The 22,429-nt window shown below is 37.6% G+C and overlaps 1 protein-coding gene across 10 annotated transcripts in view; it reads right to left on the reverse strand.

Moving 5' to 3' along the window:
- The window catches only part of LOC146439993 (uncharacterized), a 197,050-nt gene that overhangs the window by 49,977 nt on the left and 124,644 nt on the right, over positions 1-22,429 (reverse strand). For 3 of the 10 annotated variants that reach the window (XR_014850996.1, XR_014850995.1, XR_014850998.1), the window contains one exon: positions 9,055-9,318. The exons of the other annotated variants lie outside the window; for them this stretch is intronic. The gene's annotated coding sequence lies outside the window, so the exon portion shown is untranslated. The remainder of the gene's footprint in view (positions 1-9,054; positions 9,319-22,429) is intronic. 10 annotated transcript variants of the gene reach the window in all.

Below are 22,429 nucleotides of genomic sequence, written 5' to 3' on the forward strand. Positions count from 1 at the left end.
AGTATGGGTAAGGATGTGGCTGTGGTGTTAAACAAGGGAAAATGGAAGAAAATGCTGTCTGTCTTTCATTATTTTACTTCCTGTGGTCCTTGGCCTATCAGGGTTCTTGTAACACTTTTTCCCTCTTAACATATGATGTTTTGCCTATAATGACAAAACACCTCCATGCACCTGTAAAACTCCCACAGGAGTTTGTCTCCTTTGCCAGTCACTCTCTCACCTTTCCCTGAGTAAACCACAGTGGGAAGCAGTCTTGCTTAACCAGTGCTCGATGCCACATCTGGGCTGCAGGAAGAGGCCAGAGTTCCTTGCTTTCCTTTAGAGAGGGAAAGAAATTTCAGCTTGCCAGTACCCAAGACACATTCAGGCACAACTGATTAAAAGCAGGTGGAGCTTGGTCAATATCACAGATGAAGAGGAGTCCACAGAGAAGGGAAGGAGGGGAGGAGATGGAAATGAGAAAGTAGGCAGGAAAGGTGCTCATTTTAAGCTCCCTTCTTCATAAACACCATCACTCCTTGAGCCACAACATTTAGACTTTTGACCCCTTTGCATTTGCTACTTATTCTGAAAGCTGCATTTTAAATTGAGGTTTTTAGTCAGATGCCTGCAAAAGCAGCAAGTGGCAAGAGAGAGCTGAAAGTCACAGCCTGCTCTTCACTGGCCACAAGCTAAGCAGGTGGCATGTGACCAGTGGCAGGAGCTCACTATGGGGGCTTGTGGCCACGGCATCCAGCTCCTCATGGAGGGAGAGATGGCAGGCTGGAGGACCCTGGCTCTGGCACACCAGTTCTCAGTCACTCCAGCTATGAAAGAGATGGGGCAAAGAAAAGACAAATGACATTATTTCCATCTGTTGCAATACAGAAGCTTACACCATGGTAAATTAAACAATCCACTTGATGTAACGGGGCATGCTGATAGAAACCTAACCAACCATTTTTACTCCAAACCTTCACCTAGTGAAGCCAATATCAATTTTGGGGCTTTAAGTTTCTGACAAAGTGAAATAGAGTATTGTGCAAAAACATATAGACCTTTCTGTTATCAAAAATGGAATTTTCACAGACACAGGCATATTAAAAAACTGTGGTTCAGCAACAGTGACAACTATCAGTGTTCAAACTTGAAAAAATCAGAACCCTTCTAATACAAAAGTGCTACCTCTTTACCCTGACATATCTGAACATTAATTTTAAAGCTACAAACTATGTAACAGGTATAAAGGATAAGTATAAACACAGTAATATCATGCTTACCGGTAGTTTTTTTAGACATAATTAAAATAGCTGGTATCTGCCACAAAAAAGCAGTTCTATAACAGAGGCAGAAAAACCATAATCCTGTCTGTGAGGCCTTTAGAGTTTCTGCTAGGATGAAGGGTGCTATAAAAATATTTTTAAGCCTGTAACTAGCAAAAATGACTTCATTATGATCTCATGTGCTGCCAGAGCACCAATTAAATTGACTTGATAATGTTATGATTAGGCAGTACTTTTCATCAGTTACAAAGCTCTTGATTGAAGAAGAGATTTGCAACATTGAAAGAAATGACCTTGTGATGTGGATTTTTATCAATGACTTTTTACCTTGCTGGTTTCCAATTACATGACAAATAAATAATAGTACTTGCAGCTTCTATTATACTTCTGAGGATCCCAAAGTACTCTGCTGATTAATTAGCTTCACAAGAGCTGTGAGAGTTAGAGACATGTTATCCCATTCTTATTAACAATTCAGAATTCAAATGTGATATCTTTGCCCCATTCAAATAAATGGCAAAAATCCTCTTGACTGTAGTAGGGGTAGGATTTCACTCAGACAATATTAGCAGTTTGACCAAGGTCAGAAAATATGTCTGCAACAGAGCTGGGTGGGACATTTCTCCTTTTTCACTATAAATTAACTCAGGTAAAATGTACCCAAGGTTTGAACTCTATCCTGCACTCCCATTGTCAAAAAGTCACCTTTAAAAGTCATACCTCTTTGAGCTTAATTTAAAAAATAGTTAAAGCAAATTCATTTGTTTGGTGGAGAAAAAGAGAGCTTATGTACCACAAAATGTTCTTTCAAGTCCTTTTCAGTCTGTAATATAGAAGTTTGAGAACACTTGCTTTTCAGTATTTATATTAACATATACATTGAATAAATGTGTATTCGTATTAAATATGTTCTAATATTTGTCTCAGCAGGAATTCATAGAAGAAAATCATTGCACAGTGCGGTAGTATACTTGGAATTTCTCAAATCATGCTAAGACAAATTCAAAATTAAGCAATTACATCATAATAAAGAATAATTTGGGAAAAAAAGCATTTGTATTCCTTGATTCTCTAAAATGTGTGCTTCATGGTTACAGTCCTTTCTCAGAGCTAATTGCTTTTTAGGATACAGTGCAGTGGGTGTTCTACACACTACACTGCAGACTCCTTTGAAGAGTTATAGAAAAGAAGGAGAGATAGAAAATTTGGTTTTCACTTTTCAATTATGTAACAGTTGAGACAAAATAAAAATCTTGCTGGACTCAGTTCAAAATATGTGGCACCTAGAGCTGTGACAGCTGCACTGTGGTGCCTGTTGTCCACAAGGCAGGCTGGTTCCCTGTCAGAGGAGAAATAGAATCTGAGCTACTTCTTATATTTGGAAAGAATATGTAACCAACTAATCCTTTGCTGAAAGAAAAAACATTAAAATGTTCCTCCTTTTCAGGGATTACAGCCAGACTCAATGCCTATCCCCCAGTTTGAGCTAAATGAATTGTGATAGCAACCCTAGCTCATTGCCTCTTCTTCAAAAGATATTCTAAGCAACTTTCAGTGAATGTGAAAGACTCATCATTGATTATTAAATGCAGACAGAGTGGTGAAAATGTAATTCCTGAACTGGTTCTCATCTTGTAGAGTTGGTGGAAGCAGAGGAGACCCTGGAAAGGGAAAATGAACTGGTGCAAGGGATGCATCTGTGTGGAGAATGGGAAGGTGACACTTTCAGACTGTTATAGAGACTTATGGGAGATGAGCCACTTCTGGCAAAAAAATAAAAATAGAATTGAGGGATGACCCTCAGTACTGACTGCACAGTAACCAGTGTCAGAAAAACCAAATCTAAAACAACCAAAATTTATGCAATTAATTAGGCAGTGTAAATCAGAGCTGGTTAGTCTGCAGGGTACAATAAGCATTATGTGGGCAGACTAGCCCAACTGGGCCCTGCATGGGGATTAAAAGGTTTCTAATGCTATGACAATTTCACAATTAATCCATTCTTTTAAAACATCTTTACTCTTGCAATGCCTTTTTATTATAATAAATTTACATTATAACTTTTGAATTTTTTATATAATTTGAATATATTACAATGTTATATTATAAACTTACCTCTATTACAAAACCATGTAATTTCATTTGGCCAGGATGCATTAAGTGCAGTAGTAGGGAGAAGGAAAGAACTTTACAATCAACATTTAATCTGTCTGTCAGCTCAATAACAGAAAGAAAAGCTAATCAGGTTTTCACTGTATCCACAAAGGCTCTAGGCAATGCGAACCTTAGGTCTTAAATTAATGCTTAGAGACAAAGCAAAGCATAAGCCATTTTACAGTTGTGCACAAGTGGCTTTATTGGTTTTGACCCATAAAAGCCAAATTTCACATAAAGCGTGGTATAACATAAAAACTTCTTTCAAGTCACCTTTTGCAGCCAACTCAGAAGTCATATACTGTTATCCACAGGACTTCAATTCCTAGAACCATAAAGTGGTTTGGATTGGACAGGACCTTAAAGATCATCTACTTCCAAACTCTCTGCATGGCAGGGATGCCCCCCACTAGGTCAGGTTGCTCGAAGCCCTGTCTAACATGGCCTTGAAGGCTTCCAGGGATAGAGCACCCACAGCTTCTCTGTGTAATCTCTTTCAGTGCCTCACAACCTCCAAAGTAAAAAATTTCTTCCTAACATTTAACCTAAATCTCCCCTCTTTCAGTTTAAAACTGTTGTCCTTGTCCAATCACTCTCTGCCCATGTAAAAAATCCCTCTCTCTCTTTTTTTATAAGCCCCTTTAAGTATTAAAAGGCTGCCACGAGTCTCCACAGAAGAGAGAGAAGATTCTCTTCTCAGTGCTGAACACCCCCAGCTCTCTCAGCCTGTCCTCACAGGAGAGGTGCTCCGGACCTCCGATCATCTTTGCGGCTTCCTCTGGGCCTACTCTGGGGACACCAGAGCTGGATGAAGCATTCCAGGTGGGGTCTCATGGAGGCAAAGAAGAGGAAGAGAATAATTTTCTTCACCCTGCTGGCCCCCCCTCTTTTGATAGAGCCCAGGATACAGCTGGCTCCCTACCCATGAATTCACATTGCTGGCTCCTGTCAAGTTTTTCATCCACCAGAACCCCCACGGCCTTCTCTGCAGGGCTGCTCTCCATGAGTTCTTCTCCCAGTCTGTGCTCATGCCTGAGATTGCCCCAACCCAGATGCAGCACCTTGCGCTTGGACTTGTTGAACCTCACAAGGTTCTCACGGGCCCACTTCTTGAGTTTGTCCAGGTCCCCCTGGATGGCATCCCATCCCTCAGGTGTGTCAACTGCACCAGTCAGATTTGTGTCATCTGCAAATTTGCTGAGGGTGCACTTGCTCTCACTCTCTCTCTGTCACTGATGAAGATATTAAAGAGCACCAGTGCCAAGATAGAGCCCTGAGGGACACCACTCATCACCAGGCTACATCTTGACATAGTCATTGAGCACAACTCTCTGTCTGTGTCCATCCATTCAGATCTTAGGTAGAAAATCACTGCTCTTCACCATCCAAGAATTATTGCTAGGCAAAGCAAGTTCTCTGTAGTGCAGCATTCCCCAAATCCACATACATTGTATTTTAGTGGGTTCTGGCATATTACCAAACTACTACAAGCAATGTAAACTGGTTATGCCACAAAAAACTACCTGTACACACAGACAGGCTTAAAATTGTTAACATGACTCAATTATATTCTTTTTTTATGGACATGAAAATGAAGACAAAATTTTGGAAGGCTCTGTTGACAATTCACAATTAGGCTTTGAGTAAGTGAAGATACTTTTGTGACAGATATAAAAATAAAACAAAACCCCCACAGGATTTTCAAAAGTTTTTATTTATGTTCACAGAGCCTGGAAAAATTCTGAAGATCTGCCTGTAGGAAGACATTTTACTACCTACTGGGATATTAGCAATAAGATTTATCACCTCGTTCCAAAGACTCCCAGCAAGAAACTGAGTCCCACTGAGTTTGGCAAAAATAGATAAAAGGTTTGACCTCCAGTCTGTAACAACAGCAGTGGACACCAAACTAGATCATCTGTCTGGCAGGGGGAATTAGCTTGACCACTAAGTGGGCATGATTAAAATCAGGGATGGACAGATTTTTTTAGTAGACAATAAGAGAAGAACAACATAGATCACTCCATTTCATGTGTCCTCTGGCATACCATGATTCACTTTTGGAAGAATATCTTTCAAGGCTGGACAAATAAATCATAAGATCTAGTTGTCTGCTAAGGCTGCAGCTGATGAAGGAAAAAACAGATTGTGCATGATTCTATTAGGACCAAAAATGGCTACTTGATTTATTTTTTTTCCCCCAAGAAAACTTTTATGCTGCAAAGCACAGAAGATACTAAAAGAGAAGCAAGTAATTCACATGTGGCATAGATATATATCTCAAGCTTTTTTTTTTCTTGATATTTCTGTCTCTTCTCCCTTCACCTGTACTCTTCTCCTTTATTGAATGCAAAATCCAAGAAGCTTAAATCAAATATACAAAGTCACTAAGTTCAAGCAGATTTGAAATTAGGTGAAGAAAGTTCATTCAAACTTGCAGACTGTACTTTTGGTTTCAGCAATTCTGAAAAAAAAGGTAATCTATATCTATAAGGAAAGAACCTGATGCAGCCCCTGAAATGTAGACAGTCTTCAAATGCAATTGATTTTAATAAACTTCTCTTAAAATGTCCTTTGACTTCCTATTGGTTGTTAGGTGGAATGGGGCAATACAAACCTCAGAAATTATTAACTCAAATATTTTTATATCGGTATTCTTACAAACATCATTTCATTAATATTCAAGATTTGCCATCAAAATTATGGTTTATGAAAATGCTAGGCTCTGGTAGTTTATAAGAAATAGTCTTTCTGAACTATTTATTTTCTGTTAATTCTTACAGACCACCACTTCTTTTAACCATCAACATCCCAGCACAGATGCTATTTCTCTTCTTTCTAGCAAAATATTACATTTTTTATTTGGCCAAAATACTCTGATAATCTGTTTTTTACTTCTAAAATTAATTTGGAGCATTGTCTGCATTTTTAAAGCTTATAAAAATAGGCTAAAATGTGATTTAAGTAAGGATCATATGATAGCTAGCATTCATGCAAACAAATATATGCAACTGGTTTTGCTATACTTGCCATTAACATAGCACTGCAAAGGACAAATAAATAAGCTGAAGCAGTCAAGAACTTAACACTGAAGTAAACACACACGAACTGTAAACCTTGACAGCTCATACAAACCCAAAGAAAATGCTAACAATTAAGATATACAAGGTGAGGCTTCATAATCCATCCAAATACTGAAAAACATTTCGCCTAATTCATATTCTGATACTGAGTAATTTGAAGCTAAACCATTTTACATTACAAAGAAAATTTAGGAAAGCCTCTTAATTTAAAGATCATCTCCCTAGAAAAATTGTCAGTGAATATATACTGAAACTTCACCATCATTAGGGAAGAACTGCTTCCTTAGATGTGAAGGACTTTATTTTCCCAGTTATAGCGTGAAGAGAAGAAGAACAAACAAAGGTGGGGGGGAAAGACAGGAAAAAGTGTATGGATTGATATATGATGCAAAGGGAATGCATGAATGAAGGAGGTGAGCAGGTGGAAGGAGGAAAAGAATATGTGTAAAAGATGGTTTTAGGAGTTAAAAAAAAAAAAAACCTGCATGAAATGAGGGACCAAAAAGAAGAAAATCAAATCAAGAAATGATGGGAAAGTATGCTGGTGGGAAGTTATGCTGGTGAAAAAACCAATGGGGGGCTGTAGGAGGAGAAAAGCCCTTTGCCCTCACACATCAGTCCTAAGTGTAACCTGCTCTTAAACACAGAAGAAAAATAAAAGCTGAATGAATCAATGATGTTTATAAAATCCGTAGATAGTTTTCTATGGATATAAGATGGATTTTTGGACAAAACAGATTTTATAAGTGAATACATACCTATGTGTGAGCACAGACTTACCAAATTGCTAGTTCTGGGATTTCAGGTGCAAAAATCAGCTAGCAAGGGTAAAGGAACCACAGTCTTATTTAGCCTCACAATTCTCTGTTGCCAAAGAGCCAGAACTTAAGTAGTTCGCACTGCAATTTTTGCAGCCCAAACCAAGCATGTACCAGCACAATTATATAAAATCAATATAGAAATGTCATCTGCAAAATCCCTGCCCACCCTGCCTACCCCTGTGTCAGGTTTTGTGCATAATAACAAAACAAACTGCAGCTGATTCACACTGCTCCTGCAAGGGGGGGAGGGGGGATATTTTTGCATCCAAACCTTTACTCTTGCCCTTTTTGTTGTTGTTAGTGAAGCAGCAGAGAGAATTCCTTCGGCTTTATCAAATGGTTCATTAACAACCAGTGTTGATGAGTTTCTAATGACATTGCCCCAGTTGTCTACAGCCTCCCTTCATTTCAGGCCTGGAGGCAATAACAGTCACAAAAGTCTTAGGAGTTTCATCACCAGCAGAGACACACTGGCTGTAGTGACCAGAATCATCAGGCTGTATTATACTAGCAGGAGAAGGGACAAAGGGAAAAATTCTGATGGTCAAAACTTCTACAAAAGACAACTCCTGACACTCCTGAATTCTTGAGCATGTTGCTCTTAGATTTTACTTAGCATAAATAAAAGAAATATTGTTATGATTGAGTATGATTATGCTCACCCATACTCTTAGCATGTTTCTAACAATCTTCATTCTTTCCAGAATGAAATAAAAACTAAATATTAGATATTTAAAGCTACAAAATATTTATTTGATTTTAATGATTTTTCTCTTTTGGGTTTTTTTTTCCCCTAAGTATTTATTACAGTAGCTATGCTATTTACAGACAAAAACCATTTTTTTTCATCAAAAGGACTGTAAAGATCCATAAGAACATGGAATAAAGTCATCTCACAGGTACTAACCTCATAGTAATCCAGTACTTCACAGTCTTATGCAGTCTGCAGAGTATTAGAGATCCTTGTAAAAACATAAGTGACAGCTTCAGATTTTTTTTATAGTTTTGTAAAGTGAATCTGCAGTGGATAATGCTAAATCAAAGCTGATGTTTTTAGCAAACAACACTCATAATAAAGATGTTAATGGGTTTATCCCTTTCCATATGTTCTTGCCCATTTATTTTTGGTTTGCTCTGAATTTAAAAATGTTGATGTTTTTATTGAAGTATCATGAAAATACATACATAGGTATTTACAAGGAAAAATCATAATATAACATGTATCAACCTGAGCACAAGCATTGGAAGAAACATAATTATTTTTGAAAAGCATATGGATTGCAGAGAAATGCAATGATAGAAGAGATGTCATGGTACTGGAGGAACTGATATGTAAAAAAGGATGTTCCCATTATGAACACTACCTGGCAAATCCTATCCCTATTTGCAGGCCAAAGAACCTCCACTAAAAGGATTCAGTCCTGTCTTTAAAGTATTGTCCTGATCTTTTTCCCATGGAAGCTCCCATGGGGACTCACAGGAGCCCCATCCCAAAGGCTCACCCGCCAAGAAACTTGGAGGGAATTCCCACAGCCTGGAAGACATTCCAATGCTCTACACTGCTGGCACATGTAAATAACAGGCTGTGCTCTGTCTTATGTTACTCTGAAATTTCATCTTCAAGCTTTAACACTGGATGTTTCTAGTCTCTCCAGCTGACAAGTCCAAGCAGAAGAGTCTGAAGTAATACAACAGTGATAAGAAGCCCTTGAATACCTGTAGCAAAGTCCATACCTGGCAGGAAAAGGTGCAGTCTTCAGCACAGTCTACAGGAGCAGGAAGTTTCCTTTCTATTTAGTTATCTAGGATTAGGAAACTCAGTTCAGCACCTTGACAGCCACAGGCAAATATCCTCTTTAGAGATGCTATAATCATTCCTTCAGTTCCTGGAAATATTTTACTTCCATCGCTTCCATCATGCCCAGGGGGAGTCTGAGACTGTTCTTCCATTGAGTAATGCCAGACACAGGGGCATGTTGTTGATGCCATTGTCTCTCCCTGACAAGAAGGAAAGAGAGTTGAGCGTGTCTTACACGGATATTTTAGCTACTAATAAAGTTACTTCATGTTCCTGCACATATACCAAAGACACATATTCCAAAGGCAAGAGGGGACAAACTGGGTTTCAAGTGTCAGAGTTCTTTGTGGAGAGTAACAGATGGTTGTGCTCCTGGAAAAGGACAGACCTGAAGTACTGCAGTTCAAGGGCTAGAAAAAAATGTAAAATTCTAAACTACAATTTCCACAATTATCAGAAATGCTGGAATATCCTAAAGATTCTTAGGTTGTTTAGTGATTTCATTCTGAGCAAAACTTTCGTCTGGGTGGTATAAAGAAATATGTGATATTTTTTAAATACAAAGGCTCCATTTACATGTGTATTGTATTTTTTTTTCTTTCTTAAGGTGGCTATTAAATACTTTGGTTTTAATTATTAATTTAAACTTTTCTAATACATTTTCCTAGTAAATAGTAAATAGAAAAAGACTGTTCAGGTATCAGACCCAGCCATTTGACACTGAGATGACAAATTCTGAAAATCTGAACATTATAAGTGAAATTTTTACCTGTGATAACTCATTCTAAATGTGAAGCAGACAAAAACTTTTTGCTCACCAAAACTTCCTACAAATCAGCTGGGTAAGGAAACTGGCCTTTATTTATGGAGATTCATGTAATTTTATGAATGTCATGATTCCTCCTTGATATATTACAGTCATTAAATTATAAACATTCTGAAAAAAAACTCCAAATAATAAATGTAAATCCAGGTACTCAAATATAACTAAACTGTTAATTTAGAAATATACATTTCTTCTTCATTAAGGAATAGTTTGGAATTATGATTGGTAACTGTTTCTGGATCCAAACTCCTTTTCTTGCATGAATGTGTGGGGACAGAGGAACTTCTGAGGTTAGGAATTAGCTCCTGTAAATATTAATTGCAATACCTCAGTAGAAATTGTTCTCTATTTATTATTAGTCACTAAAACAATATATTACTCATTAGAATTAAGCTGTATAATTAAGTTTTTTATTCCTAATACTGTGGTAAAAAAGTGGCTTGACAGGATGGAGCATATGATGTATTTTACAAATAATTCATTCAGTAATTGGATTGTTCTGAAAATCCTTTCCCTCTAGTTTAAAATTCATATTTATAATCACAACTCTTAGTAAATATAAAAATGCAGAAGTCAGCCTAGGCAGAGTGCTTTCCATTCTGTTCTTTTTTTCCTTCACTCTTCTGCACCTAAGTGTGTTTTCCTTGAGGCACAAAGAGGGATGCAGGCTGAATGCTGAACCCAATCTTGCAAATGTTCTCTGGTTTTGTTCCCTCACATTTTCTTTTTCGGAATCCTAATGTAATACTTTCCTGCACTACCACATGTTAAAGGCCTAGCTCCTGAGCTGTTGTATTTGGACAGCTATTAAGAAGCTCCCTGCATAAGAAATCCTCCTCCTCCTCCTCACAGAATTCTTAGCCCTCATTCCCTAATGTTAGCCGAGCAAAACAGTGTATCTTTATACACACGGTGCAACCGCCAAGAAATCAATTCTGTGTGTTTTCCTCCCTTCAACACTTTTAAAGGACTGTGACCAGTTTTTGTCTCTGTTTCTTTTGTACATCCTTCCCTAGCTTTAAAGCAGCACTTGAGCCCTTCCTCTCTACCCTGGAAAAAAAAAAAAAAAGGTAGAAAAAAAAGGCAAAACAAAACAGGTAGAATTCCTCTGTTACTATTAACACCTAAAAATATGATCATGAAACAAAAGCTTTGCTCCTCTGTCCAATTTGATGTCTTTTTCATGCTGCCTCAGTGATGGCCAAATAATTGGTTGTTCACTTGTGTCCTTGTCTCCCCCGACAGTTCCACAGATGCCCTGAACAATGCTCCAAAGACTGCTTTCAGTAGGGGCAAATCCTCATTAATCATTCCTGGCTGACAGCACAAGGGAACACCTGCATCTGGCGCAGGGACCAGGCAGTGGCTTCTGGGAGCATGCATTAAAAAGACCAACCAATTCAAGTTGTGGGAGTAGGCTTCTAATAGCCATGTGAAAAATCCGTCTCTCACTGGATTTTCCTTTCATTAAATAGCTAAAATTAGACCTGTGGCTCCTGTTGAGATTAAAACATCAATGTATTCTAAGCAAATCAGGAAATGAACAGTACTGTATGTTATGATAAATGGCTGCTAAATTCTTTATGTCTAGATCAAGCAATGTTAGCATTAAATACTGATGAACTGTCACATAATTTTCATTTAGAAATGACTGCACTTTGAGCTTCATGTCCTGTGGTGCTCATAAATATTTTCTCCTGCTATATTTCACAAATAGACTACACTGACTACACAGATATTTTTAGCATGTAGTCCTAAGACCATACTGTACACAAACTGTTTTTCTGTGCAAACACATCAACCTTTCCATGCAAAGTATTATCAGAAAATGTTTGTAGTGCAAAAAGGTACTGCAGCCACCCCATTGCTATAAAACCATGTCTCAGCTTTCTATTATAATACTTTCTTAACAGAATAGTTGTCAGGTGGGGATTTTTAAATTGTTTACATTGTATTTAGAGTACAGGGTGGGATTTGCCTCCTGAGGCAAATGGGAAAGGAGTGAGGAAAGAAAAAATAAGTTCCTTTTCGTTTGTTTGTTTAGTTTTCATAAAAATGAGTTAGGTGTTTTATCTAAACATGTAGGGCCATTAAAAGCTCCAGTAGGATTCCAACTGATTTCAATGGGCTTTGGGTCAGGCCCTTAGGCCCCACATCTGCTCTGTGATTAAATAAGCACATCTCATATAAACTGCAGAGAAGCACCATAGGCTAGGGATTACAGATGACTAACAATGTATTTTTTTGCACATATGACTGAGCACAACCGGGCTTTGAGTCTGTCCATGAAATGTGTTCACATCTCAAACAAGCAGCACTCAGCTGATATAAAAAGTGTCTTTTAAAAAGCAGTCAATTATCACCTATACATCATGGTGCAGATTTTAGCAAAGGTCAGAAGGGTCAGATAGGGTAGCATAGGGAAAAAGTGAAGTAGAAAAAAAACCAACCCTGCAGAACTCTGGGCATTAAAATGCCGCTAGTGCTGAGATGTATACAGTGTAAAAGAGCATAGAACACATCTGGGCTATGAACTGAATATTTAATTTGAGGAAAACTTTCCTGCAACATGATACTGATAGTGATGGAATTGATTTGCAAAAAAAAAAAAAAAAAAACTGAAACAGAATTTTAGAGTGTCTTTTATTTTTTAAATGAGAAGGAAAAGTTTGCATATTCATTTGCAAAGTAAAAGCACATTTTGTACAAGCAAGAATAAAGCTTGCACACTGTAGATTTACCCAAAAAAAAAAAAAAAAAAAGGCACTGATGGCCAAGAGAAAAGCTATTTACTGCCACATTTGGGAAGACAAGGATTAAGTACTCATTCATATATAGCTTACACACATTTTCATAATTTCTCTTCACATGTTTAATAGTGTCTTTTTTACGTTATTGATCAAAACTTTAAAGATTTATTTTGCATTCCACTGTAAGCTAGAAATAGTGGCGCTTGATAGAAAAATACTTTCTTCCTAGAGAATGCAGTATCATCATCTGCACAATATGAGAAACGATGCCACATAAATGCTGTGGGTTAAGGAAATAACTAAGGGTAGCTAGCACAATACAGACACATATTTGGCCAATTCTCTGAAAGCTACCGACACATGAAATCACTCTTTTTACTACTGCTTTCTGCTGTGTTTTCATAGCAGCAAAAAAAAGCAACTGTTCTTACAAATTTCATACAGGTGTGGTAGAAATTTGGGTTACAACAGATAATTTCATTTTAAGACTAATATTTTCATAAGATCTTTAAAAATATCACATCTTTAAAGTTCCTGTCAGGACCTTACGCAAATATGTACAGAAGCCAGGTAAATAAGTGACTGTAGATGTGATGCAAATATGTTCCCATCTGTTTGTAGGGGTAGTAAATATGCTGACACACATAGTGACACATATTATTGGTAGATCTCCTTAGCAATATACCTCAGTTATAGATAAGAACTACTGAATGTAGGAAATCCCCTTCCAATTTTTTTAAACTGAGATACTTAGCAACTTGTCACAGATGCAGGAGGCTGGAATGCAAATTCTAACTGCCCTCAGGCAAGTTTCATTAGGCTTTCCAAAATCCTTTAAAATTTGCTGTGTAAATAATTTCACATGTAACTTGACTATGTCTCCTGTTCAAAAGTGACACATTTCATGTATACTTCAAACATATGGGGTGGGGAGTTCTTCAAAGATGTATTGTTAAGGCAAAAACATGTAAAACATTATCTTAGTTGTTACTAGAACCTCTGATTATTGTATCATATTAAAGTTTAAAAATAGCTTTGAAAATCTGTTACTTTTATCACAAGTATCATTTTCTTCTCTCAGGCTGGACAGTGAGAGGAGACTAGCAAGAGTCATACCTACTCCCACCCTCATCAATTTAAAACTAAGAGGGATCAGCTAAAATTTTGCACAAAGTTAAAGTTTAAACCTAAATAAATTTTTTTTTAAAAAAACACCCTATCTTACTTGCCGTTAAATTTAAAAAATAATTTCTTTAGGCCACTCCAATTTTTAGAATTTTGAAAATCTCATTTTATCTTGTCTCACTCTCCCCTTTCCCACTTCTTTCAAATTTGTAATTAGTTGGTTCTCAGAGGTGAACTAAAACTTTCCATATACAGTTTTTCATGTCAGCTGTTAAACTAGTGCCAATGCTGGGCAAAAAGTAGACTCATTCCCATGGGGAATTAGAATAGAGAGACAAAAGCCAAAATACAATCCTTAATAATATGTCTTCCACCCATCCTTTCTCTGTTAGCTCTAGAGAAACCTTCTAAACTGTGTGCATAGATCATACACTGCAAGGGATAAAGTATCAGGAGAATCACATAATATTCATACTAGAAATGGGGTGTCCAAAGTCAAGATAAAACAGCTTTTTAGTAGTTTTATCTTACTAATTACAGGTAGAGGATAGTATAACATAACAGACTAAATTTGTAACCACCTCCCAAGTAAAGGTAGCTTCTAAAGATTGTATCTTGCATTTTTACTTCATTCTTATTCCCTAGCCTCTGTAACAGTCATCTGGAGGCCAATTTATGTGGGCTGGGTGTAAAAGGAATGAGAGGCTGCACAGCTTACATAATATTAGAGCAATTATTGTGTCAGAGAAGTTTTTCTTGCTTTTTTCCCCTATATTCCTTTCCTATAATCCCTAAAGTATAAGGAATAATTAACTGAAATCCAATTAATGTTGATTTAGAACACCTGTTTCCAAAATCCTTTGAATAACTTTTTCTTTTTTTTTTTTTCTTCCTCTTTGGTCTTTGTTTTAAGATGAAATACATATCCCTATTCAGTTGCTCTTAGGAGCCTGGTGATTTGCATTTTCTAGACATGAAGAGAACCTGGTGTAAGAGAGCTGTGAAGATTTAAAAACCTGAAAGAAGCTGGTATGTATATTACAGCAGCAGTATCTTTAACTCTTAATTTCCCAAACTTCATCCTTTCAGAAAACCAAATTTATCAACGCTTTTCCCCACACCTCCAATTTTGCTCTGCTTTATAACTTTGCCACAATGATAGAGCAACGCAATGATTTCTGGATGAACACCCTTGCCACAGCCACCCCGCCAGGATAGGTGCTAAATACAGCACATCCTGTGTGACAAAACATACACTACCCATAAAAAGGACTTTCCTGTGCTGTTCCCTGCACGTCTGAGCACCTTTCCTCCCCATTAGTGAGCTGTCCTGACCTAATGTTCTACAAGTATGCTTAAGGATGTGGTGTCCTTGCTTTCCTTTTCTTCACCAACTATTCCCATGCTAAATAAAACAGGGCATGGACTGAAGAATGACTGATTTATAAAGCATATAACTGCTGGTGCACCATGGAGAGGTTTAACAGGATTTGTGTTTATATATTGATTAGGCACCTCTAAAAATCCCCACCCTGACAGTTTAGACACAGCGAAGACAATAATTTAGTGAGACACTTATTACCATAGACCTGTTTTGAGACTAGACATAGTAATTAATTCTAAGCTGTGATTGTAAAAGTATGACCTATTAAACAAATTTTGAAATCAAAATATATTTACAATTTAGGCATGGCGCCATAATCCTCTGATTTTCAACTGAATGAAAGAACACTTTCTACTTGGTATTCAGAAGTGTTTTTGCAATATAACTGTGTCTTAAACTATCCTATTTTGCAGAGAGTAAAGGAATATAAGTGAGGACTTCTTACCCCTCTTCTTCCTTAAAAGTGTTAGATTTCTTAGCTGAAAAATTAGACATCAGCAAATATTACTCAATCTTAATTTCTTATGTACTAAGCAATTTCTTACGAATCATGTAATGCATTCAAGGGATCAACTTGTGTGGATACTGATTAACTGTAGCAGAGGGGCTGTCTCATTATATATCTTGAGCCCTTTTCATTAGAGAAAATCTGCAAACAAACCTTGAGTGTTTAGATTATTTTGCACCATGCTGGATGTCTAGCCACAGATACAGAAGATGCCTACTATTTTTAACAGGATTATAGAAAACATGAAAGGGTACTTCCTTAAATATTGACAGTTGAGGGAAAAATAAAAGATTTTTAATACAGAATCTGAAAGAAGTGGCAGGAAGAAACCTTTTGCCCCTTAAGACAGCAGCTGCATATTAAACATCTATATTTTTAAGCACCTTTTAAAAATTACCGTTAGCATTAGAATTAGCATTACAGTGTTTTATGAGAAGTCCATGACATTCAGAAATAGTTATAAAAGAAGGAAAGAATGGACAAGAAATAAACAGCATTATGAATAGCTAAGTTAAAAATCAGTCTTGAATTATACAAACTGTTATAGAGAGTAGCCAGAAGGGGGGGGGGGGGGTATATATTACAAAGACTATAAATTCATTTCATTAAAAACACTTGTGTCTTCACAAAGATTTTCAGCATCCCTGATAGTACTTTAAGGATACTATAAATTGAATTAAAATATTGTATGCAGTGGATAAAGGTTTCCTACTGTACATACTTACTTCTGTGATGTCATACCCTTCTGTATTTTGCTGGCTTTTTTGTACTACATGATTGGTGCTCAGTTTTTAGGGTGCTCTGCCTGCTGATGTCAATAATATATAGGCTGCTGTCAGTACTGGAGGGAGATCCTGGAGAGATTTATTAAAACACATTCCATACCTTTATCTCCACACATGAGCAGGACTAGTGCCAGGCTCCATGCATACAAAACACAGATTTCACAGACCACAAAAAGTCCACCACATCCATCTGTGAGCTGCACATGCATGAATGACAGGCCCAGGTAGAACATGTTGAAAAGAGTCTACACACTGATGTGCGTCTGCTTGAAAGCTACCACACCAAGGCACATCTCTAGGTGTAGGACAAGAGGCACATCACAGGTCTTTACAAGACTGTGTATTGATGACAGACTTCAACTTGAACAACTAACAAGCATCCTCTTATAAAAGAACTGCAGATGCTGATACTCCACGGAATGAAAAATAGAAGGGAATACCCCAGTGCTAAAAATATTTGAAAAAAACCCCAAAGAGTAAATGGTCTGTCATTTAACGGAATTAAAACATTACTCAAATAAACAGTGGAGGATTTTCAAGACTTAAAATGTATATGGCCAAGACCTAGTTGCAGAATTTTTGATTAAAAATCTTTAAACTGGTTTTCTTTCCTGGATTTCCTCAGGATTTGAGCTCTTCCAAGTGAAAAGAAGGAAAAGATCTGCCTGGGTATGCTGGTTTGATTCCCTGAGTTAAGTGTATTCTGACTTTGAAAAGAAAAATATGGGAGAAGGGCAATTTATTTTTCTTCTATTAGAGATGGAAGACTGAGACAAATCTCTGTCTCATATAAACAAGCCTGAATATACAAGACTGAAGGAAAAGCTTTTTGTTCTACAAGTCCTAATGAAACTTCCATTCCCATGGCTGTGTGGTACAATGCGTTAGAACCTTTCACCTTTGGAGATGCCTGTAGACACACATGCAGATCCTTTAAATTGGAGGAAAAGGTGATTTCCAGCTGCAACATCTCATGCATGGGACATAGGAACAGAGAGGAGGCAAATAGGGGACTTCTCATCTCTGTACAGTTACCTCTACAGTTCTGCTGCTCTCAGAGTTTGCATATCAGATGCTTTTTCAGAAAGGCTTTAATGCTCCAGAGAATGGAGGAAAGGAAAGCAGTGTCACTATGTTTGCATGAAGTATTAAAGGTACACTAACCAAAGAATGAGCTAAAACTGAAATATTTTATGAAACCTTTCTAACATTGAAACACACCAGGCAGTACAAGATACATCTAATAATCAGGGTGCCAATAGATTAGGGAGTTAATTAGAGAAGGAGATCCTCTTGGGAAGAGCCTGGATAATCAGGATTCTACTGTTTTAATATTGACAACAAAGGAGGGAAAGTTAATGGTGACGCAGTCACTTTTATTTAGTCTCTTAAATGTTACAATTTCAGTGCCTGCTATCCAAGTAAAAAATTCTGTATGAATTCAGTCCCAATTCAGCACCTGCAGGTGCAAAACCCAAATAAATTACTGGGGAAGGGGCAGATGCTGACAGGATTGCAGTCTAGACTCCTCACTCTAAATCCATTTAGTGCTATTAACCATGACTGGGTGTAATAGCTTTGTGTACATTAGCACCAGGATAATTTTCCCTATTTTGCTAAATATCAAATGTGTGTATTCATACACACTATATAAAGAAAACATCAAAGAGAACAAAATAAAAAGACTAGCAAGCCTCTTTGTAGTATAGTCTATATTTTCAAATGTTGACTAAGGAAAAAAAAAGTAGGTAGGTTTTATTGAAATAAAGCAATATTATTTGTAGACTAAGCCGTGCCACCAGACAAAGTATTTCGTTTTAATACAAACAGATTTTACACACAAAGAGTACACGATTAAAAAAAAAGTTAAGAAATGTACACTTCCATTGCATGCAAACAGCAATAGAAACCTGACACAATCAAAAGATAATCTCGTTTAAGTGAATATGTTTGCTGTGTAACAACCCATATTTTATTAAGTTGCCCAACACTTTTGAACCCCGATAAGGAAATGGACCTATTCTGAGGGCAACACAGATATTTGCTGCAGAGATTGTTCCTGTTATATACATCTACCCTTGTTTAAATGCAATGCAGAAAGGCAATCCGTAAACACAGGGAGGAAACAGAGGCAAAGCTGAAAGTGATACTGAACTAGAGAGCCCTCCTTTGTGAAAAGAAATAAAGCACACGATTATCTGGAAAGAAGAGAAAGTAGCACCAAAATGTAGTCAGAGCCAGGAGGTGCAAGGGAGGGACAGAGAGAGAACAAAGTGGGTGTGTGGTGGCTGGGAGAGTCAGGTTGCACTCAGAGGAGGCAAAGAGATCTGAGGGTAAAAAGCCAATTAATGGATTAAAGGGTAAGTATCCAAGTTCTGAAACAGAGGGGTGATAATATAGGCAGCTAGGGAGAGGATTAGAATAAAGAAGTGATAACAGTATTCAGCTGAGAGGGAAGGCTGTCAAGAACTGAATGGGAAAAGAAGGTAAGACAATGAAAACAAAAACCTGTCATTTTATCAAGGGCTGTGATGGTGAGAGTCCAGACACCAACAAAAAAAAAAAAAAAAAAGGAAAAAAAAAGCCCCACAGGTTTCAGCTCCAAGTGTCCTGAAATCATTGTTGGAGAGCAGAGACAGATGGAGGACTTGGCCATAACAATATGAAATCAAGTGGGTAACAATGAATTCGGAGCAATTACCAGATTCAGTTCCTCAGTGCTGTTTCTTTGCCACTAGGCAGTTGCTTGTCCCAAGAGTACAGAGCTCAGGATTTTCTATAAAAACACAGTGTGCATTTATGAAGCTGGATAAGGAAAGGTGGGTTATGCATCTCTTGTATGGGGTTTCACATTACAAAAGGGTAAAACGCTACTTTTAAAAGAATTAATAATTTCTCAGGTATGTATTGTCTTTCTGTGCAGCCTCAGCTTCCACAATATCTCTAACACTATATCAAATGTACTTTGAACTTCTATAGAACATTATTAAATGTTATAGAGGATTACTAGGGAGGCATGGATGGGGACTGATTTCTTTGGGGGTTTTATTTTCAGTCCTCTTTTTCCTCTCTTTCACTCCTATTACTGCTTACACTTCATTGACCTGGCAGTATCTTGTTTTCTACTTCTGTGTAATTTATTAATATTGTGCTGTATTCTATATATTAAATGTGCTAAATCTATATCACAGAGATAAATAATAGAGGATTTCATAGTTGTAGAAGTTTGGCAATACTCTCAAGTGACAGCAGGATTATTTTAATACAGTCTTAATGAGACAGAACTTTAGGTCTTTTTATCAGAAGCATATTTAAGCAATTATAGCAGTTTATATGAGCAAATTTTAACTGAATCCTCTTGATAAAGGAAAAATATTTAATAAACGGAAGTTCTCCCTTTGGCTTTGAAATTTTACATCCTCATAATGCTTCAACCAGTCCATCTTTTCATGTATCCCATACTTTTCTCAGTGGATGGGGAAAACTTTTTTCTTAATAAGATTCATATAACCAACCACAGAATGATTAAAAATGGTGAACGACCATCATGGCTTGATTTTGCCTAAAGCAACTTACATCTATCTTCTCCCAGTGTCACTGACCCAGGGTCAAAATGAAGCTGTAACCATCAGGCATAAAATGCCTAATGATAAAACCAAAGGACTCAAAGTTGGAAATGGCTGTGGTTTAATGCTGCCTTCTTTTGCTGCCTTGTACATACGTCAACAGTTGCTTCAGACTCAATCTATGAAATCACCTTTATGGATTTCTCAGAAGTGACAGGATTCTTTCATCCAGCACAGCTAAGCTGGGAACAGACCAAGACTTTACATGGAGGTGGGACATTGTCAGAAACATTTTTCAGAGCTAGGATGTCCATATCCCAAGGAAACCACCTGGAAACTGGGTAATAAACCAGCTAGCATTTCACCACACCTGTGGGGCTGTTCTAATGCAGTGGGGGGAGGAGGGGTGGAACAGGCCTCTGCGCTTACCGAAAGTGTCTCTAAGGCTGTTGAGAGATCACTCCAGCCAGCACTGCTCTGGTGCTGTACAGAAAGACCCTTCTCACACCCGAGCTGGTGTAAGGCACAGATCCTCACTCACCCAGAGAGCTGGATAGCTCACACGTTATCAGAGACAAAGAATCCAGAGGCTCAATCAGCTGGATGTTCCAGATATTTATTCCGAAAGGTTCCAGGATGAAAGAGGAAGAGGAGACCCCAGGTGTCCCTAGATATAGGGATCACCTGGGGTCAGGGGAGAGGAGGCAGGGGGAACACCACAACCAATGGGGAGAAGGGAGGGATGGAGTCAGGGGTTAGGTTACAGCCAGGGGGATTTACATAATTTGGGGAGGGACTTACCATGTTAATTGGACAGGGATGTTTTCCCACCAGTAAAGCCCTGCTGTACTGGGACTACTCGATTCCCCAGCAGTTCCTGAGGTGGTATTATCCACCACCACACTGTTCCATTTGTACAAGTACAGACGTATTTACACGGTCAGCTTGAGAAGCAATCTAACATAGCTCTGTATATTTTACACCAAAGCAGATGGAAACCATGGAGAAATTCATTGATATGTACTAAATTGAAGGGAGAAGGTAGAGAAGTGGAGATGAATGGATGAAGAGGGAAAGAAGTAGGTAGAAGACAGGTATGAACAGTTGGAAGGGTTGCTTCCTAAACTGCTGCACATGGATACACCACCAAAAATCTGATTATATCCTGCTATTTTTTAAGCCAGAGAAAGACTGGCAAGAACTTCAATGTGGCTTTTGTCAAACAAATGTGCTGGGTGCTTGGATTCTCAGGATTACAGCATAGTAACCCAAAGACCACAACTGTATTGCTGTGCTTAACAATTCCAGTCATTGTCTATTAGAATTTATGGAAACTACATTCTTTTCTTCCCCTTCTAAAATTTCTTCCATTTCATATCAGTACTGTCTGACTTTTCTGTCATTTAAAGTATAAACTGGAAGACATTATCATAGATCATTGTCCATTCTCGACCTCTTCCAGACACAGGATATTTCTCACTACATTTCAGGGTTTTTTTCTGCCTGTTGATCCTACCACAGTATTCAGGAAATGCTCTGACTTGGGCAGGATTGCCTATTCCTCAATTTGGAGCACCAAGTGAGATTGGATTTTGAATGTTAGCATGCTTTCAAGTGTGTTTTTGCTAAAGGAGTGAATTGGATACATAAATTTCCATACTGAAAATTTTGAAATACACACTCACCCACCCATCACCCATACCCTTCACTAACCAGAAGCTGTCTCAGGAATGGATGAGAGAAATTTTCAAGACACAAAGGTTGATTCTCTGCCTGAATTCTTGCACAGCATGTATTCCTAGTAGTGAGGAGCAAATATCCACTGTATGTCCCCACCTCTATCTCACCTTGGAAAAGTTACAAGATTCTGAACAATCTCTGCATAATCTATTTTACTTCCTCAAGCGAGCTCTTACTGCTGCTAGTATCTTTTTTAAGAATTCTGCTCAAGTGTAACCTTGTGAAGAGACTGCTAAAGTTCTGGTCTTAATATCAGCCAACATCTGGGCATGGAAAAGTCTATTATAGAAAAATTTTGCCAAATTAAAACCACTAGGTACAACATTTTTATGAGTCTTACCTAAATCCTGGGGTATATGGTAAAATATTTTTTCCCAGTTTGATATTTGCTTCCCAATTTGGAATTTGTTGTGCAGTTTTCTGGAAAACTTCATGCTAAAGAGAGTCTAAGAACAGCTTAGCTGAAATTTTATCTAGAATAAAATGTGTTAACAATGATAAAATTGGGTGTTTTTCTGTCCCATATTCAGAATAATTTGTAAGAAACTTCATTTAAATGCAAAGATTAATCAGAGATTTAATCAGAGAATATTTTCTCCTTTAAAGAAGAAACATAGGGAAAATTGT

Source organism: Lichenostomus cassidix, chromosome 3, assembly GCF_008360975.1.
Source record: "Lichenostomus cassidix isolate B80296 chromosome 3, HeHo_3.0, whole genome shotgun sequence".
In the NCBI taxonomy this organism is placed as follows: Eukaryota; Metazoa; Chordata; class Aves; order Passeriformes; family Meliphagidae; genus Lichenostomus; species Lichenostomus cassidix.